Below are 8,608 nucleotides of genomic sequence, written 5' to 3'. Positions count from 1 at the left end.
ACCTGGTACAGTAACTGAGGAAGAACCCCAAACGTTGTTGTTGTTTCAGATTTAGCTACTCAGAACGAAGTGTTCGTGTAGCACGGGCTATGGTGAGCCCGTAAGAACACCAAACCCTCAACTAACAATAAGTACTCACGGATGCAGTTGTAAGGACGTGAGGTGTTTGTAAATAAGTACCAATACAGTCCTTCTGACCTCGGGTCATTGGCAACAAGGGACCCGTTATGCTAGTACATAGGTCCTATGCACACATGTATATATTAACGCATTTATTTTCATTCCAGGGCAGAGCAGGGGCGAGAGTTGTCATTCTCCAGCTATGTCTCAATCTGAAGGTCCTATGAAAAGTTCCATCAGCTTCGTCTACTGCTGTTTCATTCGCTGTTTATATTCCAACATCCCGAAGATGGGTAGGTATGGTGATGCCCGTTCGTTCACCACCTTTCTCCTTCAACCCCGCCCTTCTCTCCTAATCGTCGTGTTTTAGATGGAATGAGTCGATCCGTTAAGAAATGTGACGCTTTGGTGAAACGAAAGCGTCGAAATATTGACGTTTCCTATGCCGCGGTCCCTCGACTTACCAAGTCCTGGACCATTACCAAGTCCTGGACCATTACCAAGTCCTGGATCATTACCAAGTTCTGGACCATTACCAAGTCCTGGACCATTACCCAAGTCCTGGACCATTACCAAGTCCTGGACCATTGTTACATCTTGTAAAGAAAGAGCACTGGAGAAAGTCAATGTCTATAAGGTAAGAATAAGAGGTATAAGGCGAGAAGAGGAGAAGTAAACCAAAGTATTTAATATGAATAACATAAATTGCAAATGGCCTAAGGGCAAAGAGCAACAGGAGAAATAAAGACTAAAGAGATAACAACAGAAGACAAAAAAAAAAGGAAAAAGAGCCTAGAGGGGACTAAATATAGTTGAGATAACATACGTTTTAAGAACGTTAAAGCATTTGACTATGTACTTTGGTTAGGTTAGGTGACGTGACGTGAGGTGAGGTTAGGCAAAACACTTGCATTTGTATACGGAACGCGCAAATTGAGTGAGCGCACTGGCCTAGCTGTACCCGCTGTGGGAATATATAGAATTACCTGTACAATGTGATTTGGTTTTGCTTTTTCAAATAAATTAACAAACGATGTTTGTATTTATACTTTTTTCCAACGTGCTGAGATTATTTATAGAGTTTCACAATTAATTATTTCCTGAATGTTTGCAAGATTAACGTTATTTCAGAGATAATAATTCAGTTTTATAGGTGAATACACACACACACGTACACCAGTTGATTGACAGTTGAGAGGCTGGATCAAAGAGCGAGAGCTCTACCCCACAAGCACAACTAGGTGAGTAAACACAAACACACACACACACGCATGTTTGACTATTGAAAGGTGGGGGCCAAAGAGCCGAAGCTCAACAAATACAAATTGGAGGGTACAACTAAATGAACTCTCAAACACACACACACACACACACACACACACACACACACACACACACACATTGATTGACGGTTGATTGACGGTTGAGAGGCGGGACCAAAGAGCCAGAGCTCAACCCCCGCAAACACAACTAGGTGAGTACACACACACACTCACAAACAAACAATTAAAACAACAGATTAAGAAAAAGATAACAGACCACCTAAAGAGAATTGGGCCAAACTAGAACCAGCATGCGCTTGAGAACCTGTATCAGACAGCCATATTAAGCTCTTAAATAGCAACAATGTCGTTTTATATTTAATTGGAATGGCTCAATTAACACAGCAAATAGTAGCAGCGTGGAGCAGCTTAGGGTAATTAGTGCAGATGACGCCCATTTTGCCAATTTAATTCCAATTACAAGCGAAGAAATTGGTTGGCTTCCTGGATTATGATTTTATTTCGGGTTTTGCTACTGTTGTTGCTGGCTATTGTTGTTGTTGCTATTGTTGGTGTAAGCATGGTAGTGGTGGAGGTTGTTGTGGTAGTGGTGGTGTTGTGGTAGTGGTGGAGGTTGTTGTGGTAGTGGTGGAGGTAGTTGTGTTAGAGGTTAAGGTTATAGGGGCCTCGTAGCCTGGTGGATAGCGCGCAGGACTCGTAATTCTGTGGCGCGGGTTCGATTCCCGCATGAAGCAGAAACAAATGAGCAAAGTTTCTTTCACCCTGAATGCCCCTGTTACCTAGCAGTAAATAGGTACCTGGGAGTTAGTCAGCTGTCACGGGCTGCTTCCTGGGGGAGGCCTGGTCGAGGACCGGGCCGCGGGGACATTAAAGCCCCGAAATCATCTCAAGATAACCTCAAGATATTGTCGTAGTTGCTTAGGGAGCTGTGGTAGTTGTGGAGATAGTTGTGGTAGTTGTTGACGTAGTAGTGGTGGTAGTTGTGGTAATATTAACTATAGATGAATGCCAGGGAATGTCTTGTTCTCTAAGCATATCTACCTTCTACCTTGTACTATTAACTGTCTACCTTCTACCGTACTCCGGTACCAAAGTTAGAAATACAAAATCGCATTATTTAACCATTTATGTTCATAAAATAAATCTATATATAATCTGAATACCGCGATATAGAGACAAAAAAGCCTCAATAAAAAAAATAGAGCTTAGTACTCACACGCTTTGAGTCCACCGTTCGAGTCTCATAGAACCCTGGTGAATGAAGAGCCTCAATACCGCTGTATAGAGACGAATAACCCCCTCAGGTCATTGCTAATGACCTCCTATGCTGGAACACTTTACCCCGACGGCTTTTCGAGTGCCACTGAAGCGGTATCCGGAACAGATCGGTGATGGGGAAGGTGGACGTTGATGGGGAGGGGTGGATGATGATGCGTGGGGGAAGGGGAGGTGAGTGGGGATGGGATGAAAGGGAGGGGGGTGTGATAGTGTCAGTGAGACAGGAATGGGACTGGAACGTAAATGAGAATGTGGTAGGAATGATCCGTTGACTGCGACAGCGCGCGTGTAAGGCTGGAGGAGGAGGATGTGACGGGCAGCTCCTCCGCAGCATGTCGATCAGGTCACTCTGTCAGGCGGGGTCGTGTCGCCCCGCACACACGTCATGCCAGAGTCAGGCAAGGGCTTGACAGTGCGTCCGCGCGCGCGCTCACACACACACAGACACAAACACACACACATGAGACCAGTTTTAGAGTGTGCCTCCCCATCGTGGCGCCCTCATCTAACAAACATTAGAAAATTCGAAACGGTTCTCAAGTTTGTAACGAGGCTCGTCCTAGAATTGCGAGGGATTGGGAATGAAGAGAGACTGAAGAAACTAGACCTTACGACACTAGAAAATAGAAAAGAGAGAAAGAGAGAGAAAATATGATAGAGACGTATACAATACTTAGGGAGATTGACAGGCTGAAAAAAAGGAAATGTTCAAAATGAATACCTATAGAACAAACGGGTATGGATGGAAGCTTGAGACTCATATGAGTCACAAAGTCAATCTCACCCTCACCTCATCTACAGGCACCACCAAACACCAGGACATTTACCAAAATTAAAAAAATACCTCGACGTACAAAATATTCCTTTCTCCACTTTCCCGCTTCCAACCTCCCCGAAGACGCTGGTTAAGGGGGAGTGATTTTGGCAGGGATTTAGGAGCGACCATTGCGTGGTGCGTGGGAGGAGGAGGAGAGAAGAACATCCCCTTCCCCTCAGTGGTGTGTTTACTGCAGTGAGGAGGTGAGTAGGTAGAGAAGAATATGGGTACTTGGGTGGATAGGTTGGGGCGGTGTTACCAGTGGTAAATATTGACTGCATTTGGGAACAAGTGGGTGAAGTAAGGGGGTTTACCTATGGCTGGTTTCCAGAGTTCTTCTCTCGTGCAAGCCAGCCCGTGGTCCACTAATGACTTGATGGGGTACCCACACCCCACGTAGTCCTCGTACTTCCTGCAGCTTGTAAACTTTTACCTTCGTTCCTGTAATATTTATTTGTTGCTGGTAGACTTTATATTAACCACTACACTGATATGTAGTGGTCTCTGATATTGCTTGTGGGCTCTGATTGTGCCTTGTGGGCTCTGATTATGCTTGTAGTCTCTGAGTGTGCTCGTAGGCTCTGGTTGTGCTTGTGGTCTCTGATTATGCTTGTGGTCTCTGTGCTCGTAGGCTGTGATTGTGCTTGTGGTATCTAATTGTGTTTGCGGCCTCTATGTTTATGGCCTTTGATTGTGTTGTGTTCTCTGATTGTGCTATTGGGCTCTGGTTGTGGAAGTGGTTTCTTATGGTGCTTGTAATCTCTGACTGGGATTATTGCCGCGAACTGTGCTTTTGGTCTCTGATTGTACCAAAAGCACTTTGGCACTTTGTCTTTGTGGTCTCTGATTGGGATCATGGCCTCTTATTGTGCTTTTGGTCTCTAATTGTGTTTGTAATCTCCGATTGGGATTACAGCCACAACCTATGCTTATGGCATCTGACTGGACTTATTGTATCTGATTGTTCCTGTTTACAAAGACATTCATCCAGGACTGGAAAGCGTTTTCATCTAACAATGAGTTATGCTGCTTCTGTAGTCAGTGGTAGAGTTTAACGTTTCTCAAAAAGGGAATTTATTAAGTCTATTTACAGATTACTCGAGCTTTCCTCTTTTGTCCAACCACTTGGGCTGGACGGTAGAGCGACGGTCTCGCTTCATGCAGGTCGGCGTTCAATCCTCGACCGTCGAAGTCGTAGGGGACCATTCCTTCAACCCGTCCCATCCCAAATCCTTATCCTGACCCCTTCCCAGCTATATAGTCGTATTGGCTTGGCGCTTTCCCCCCTGATAGTTCCTTCCTTTTTTTTCCTCTTTTGTCCCTTCAGAATCTGTTCAGTTGCAGTATTAAAATCTATAATAACTGTCTAAGCAGGGCAGTAACGGGACCAGACACTGTGATGTAGTCATTGCGCGAATTCGCCTTGGCTAGAGGCACTTCTGGCAGGTTAGTGAGGGTGAGTCACTGCTTGAATATTCAGCTTGTGAACTCTGGGACAAACATTTAAGGCGTTCACTTGAACATTAAATTATTGAATGTCAAACTGTAAAAGATTGTAGATTTCTTGGGCCAGTTGCACAATCAACTATTTAACTATTTCATTGAATTTGATGTAATGGAAGATATTCTAACAATTTATCCAAACTTTGTTTGACCTTTTTAAAGAATGCAGAACGAAAATGCTATTTAATTTTGTTTAAGCTGCATCTCTCATAAATCCATTACTGCCTTGTTTGATAGTAAACAACAGAAAAGCTGCATTTACAAATTCGGAAACTAAAACATGTATAATATCTGATGTAGTAGATGGTAACCTCATGAAATATGCATCAGCTTCAGTCAACAGTTTAGACCTATTGTCTTGTGTATGATCCTGTGTCCTGTGTGACAGTGAATACGAGCAGCACCTCGCTGTAATATGACCTACTTGAATTATTCATATTAGGCAAAATTGCATATTTTGTCAATAAAGATGTTAATAATAATGATAGCTGTATCTGTGATATGGTATATCTTGTAGGTTTAATATTATGTGCTCATAAAACAGACGTTTGATTATATCTTATATTTCCAGGTATCTCTATTATTCAACTGGAGACCTAGTTGAATACTGGGTCTCCAGTTGAATACTTGAACTGGTAAATTCCCATGGGGAATTTATTTAATCCCTTGCTACTTTATGGTGTTTTCTTTGAGATCGTTGGTAACTGAAATACATATAGGCTTGTAATCGGGTGCCACACTACCGTTACAATGGGAGTATGGTAAATCACGTTACCATTACAACAGTGGCAGCGATGTCTGTTTGAACCGTTACAGGCTTGGGAAATTTTAGGCCAACTTCAGTGTATCTTCCATGTGAATAATGGCTTTATAAGTGGCGTTATTTACGTTAGTCTTTTATCAGAATAGGTGTTTAATGTACATACTGTAATGCCTACTACTACTGTGATTGTTGATGCTAGTTGATGATCAACTAGCATCAATCACTGTTGATGCTAGTAGGGAGTGCACAAATGCTGAGCAAGAAGAAATTGCAATATGTTGGGAGTCTGACTATTAAGACAATCCCACCGTAGGCCAAGTGGTAGTTATCATAATTAAAAATACAGACAGAGCGATAGACTCCTGTCCTTAGCCGCTTGCTAAAGAGGATAGATGTGATCTAATATTCTTATGTCAAAATAGCAAATTGTGGGTAAAGTTGTTGAATGTGTATGCAAAGAGTGGTTCAAGTGGACCTTTAGTATTTGAAGAGATTTGGCATATCCTTCAAAGTTTTTAAAGCGCAGGATTCAGCTGCATTTGAAATGCAGTGCGACTTCTGGGAACCTTTCTTGTTTCTCGTAAGGATTGACGGCGCTCTTGATTGACAGGGCAGGAGCGGTTTCTAGCTTTCTGCTTCGGGTAAAGAATATGTGCAGTCTGTGCACTGGGAATAGTTGTGGAACCCAAGCAGAAAGGATAAAGGTTGCAGTAGTGGGATGTAGTAAGTACAGTGGTGGCTACAGTGACAGTGAATACAGTGGTGAGTAATGGACAGAGTTTGGGAGGTGTGGTGCGGTGTTTCAGGCTTGTCAACATCTAGAGAGTTACCAACCCATCACAAGACTTTACTGACCAGCCAGTAGGTACATTTTAGTCTGATGCCTAACCCACGCATCTGAAAATAAAAGGGGGGAGATGACGTTTCGGTCCATCCTGCGCCCTTTTCCATCGTGGATGGACAGAAACGTCGTCACCTCCTATAATTTCAGATTCATGGGTTGGGTGTCAATTTTTAAGCCACGTTGTAGTGACTTTCTGTTAGTATACACCGAGAAGTTGGGTATATTTCTCGGTATTCATATCCTTATGATAGCAGAGGCAATTTTGAATGAATTATGGGCATTGAAAGACATAGTCAGTTTGGTGGAGTTTGCGGAGCCATTGGGAATATTGGATACAGTGTGGGAATATTGGATACAGTGGAAGGTAGTGGATTCAGTGGAACTAGTGGATTCAATAGGTCTATTGAGTTTAGTGGCTGGTAGTGGATTCAGTAGGTGGTAATAGATTCAGTGGGCGGGGGTGGATTTAATGGATGGTAGTAGATTCAGTGGATGGTAGTTGAATTTGTGGGAATCAATGAGTGTAGTGGTTATAGTGAGTGCAGTGGAGGTAGCGTGCGTGTGCTTTCAAGAGAGTAACGAAGGTAGTGAGTGAGTTCCACGAGTGACCCCGTGAGTGGTGGTGGGTGAAGCAGTCAGTTGGGGCGCGTAGAGCCAGGCTCCGCCCCGAGGAAGCAGCCCATCCTTTCCCCGCCTCCCTCAGGAACCATAGAATTTCTATTATTTTCCTTATTCTGAGAGGGGAGAGAGGAGGGCTGACGGAGGCGGTGAGAGGGAGACCAGAACCGAACAGGAAAAGGAAAAATACGCGAATATGTAGAGGATAAGAAATGGTTAATGTGTTTGAGGGGTTAGGGAAGAAGGGTGGTTAGTTTTGAAAGAAGTAAAGGTTGAAGATGGTGGGGAAAGGAGGGGGGGTTTGGGGGTTGGGGAAGAGGAGGAGGGGGAGAGGGATATAGGAAATTCATTTACTTTTTCTCTTCTTCAAATCCGAGTTAGAGTGAGTCGGTGGTGAGTATTTGGCAGAGCGGTGATGAGTTGTGGCGCTCTGTGTGTGTGACGGGCCAGAGTTTATAGATACTGATGGCGGGTCGTAATGAGGCTGCGGATCGTCACATTATACATCATACCCCCACCATTACCAGTAGCCAGCGCTCGCCGGAGTCCCCGTCGCCGCCTGCGCCCCCCGTCCGCTACAGGACCCGCCCTCCTGCGCGAGGGGCGGCTTGGGTTGAAAGCGGCCAGCGGAGAGGGAGCCAAGCGTTCTGGCACTAGACTGAAGCATTGTGGAGCGCTGCTGTATCAGAGCTCACCGCCCTACTCCCTTATGGATCAGTGTGGCCAAGCGAGCTCACTTAATGGATGATATATGACCAATGGAAAAGTCCACAACCCAAAATTCCCCCCCTCAAATCCAGAGAAGAAAAATAGTACGAGAATGGAAATAGTTTCTTTGATTTTTGTGCTGGACGCGGTGTTCATGGGAGTCTTTTGTGCTCCACGCTCATAATTGCGCGGATTTTTGAGCCTTTTTTGTCATCATCAGCGTTTATTTATTAGTATTTTTTTTAGGTAGAGAAATTTATTTGAATTTCACGCGAGGTGATCTACAGCAAGACCTGACCTTCACCTCTGGCTGTAGGTAATCTCTGACACCATCAAGACTGCCACCATCACATTACGACTCGTTAATCGCGATTCCATGAATAATCAACGTCCGTCAATTAACGGGAAAAGTAGTGGAAATAAATACCGTTCTTCCGCCCACTGGAGAATGTTCTCTGAAAGTTTTGATAAAGAACAGGAAAGCAAAGTATTCATGCACCGTTCATAATTAGTTGTAATCTGGCGTATAATGTACGCCGGAGAACAGAGAGGTAGGTAGCGAGGCTCCGGCGGGAGAAGGAACAGTAGCAAGCAGGAGTGACTGACGACGGAGCAGCAGAAGGGGCAGTCGTGGCAGGAAAAGGTCGACATCAGGGCCGGTGGTGGCAGCTGCA

Source organism: Procambarus clarkii, chromosome 64, assembly GCF_040958095.1.
Source record: "Procambarus clarkii isolate CNS0578487 chromosome 64, FALCON_Pclarkii_2.0, whole genome shotgun sequence".
Taxonomy (NCBI): Eukaryota; Metazoa; Arthropoda; class Malacostraca; order Decapoda; family Cambaridae; genus Procambarus; species Procambarus clarkii.
This window is presented reverse-complemented; position numbering follows the sequence as displayed.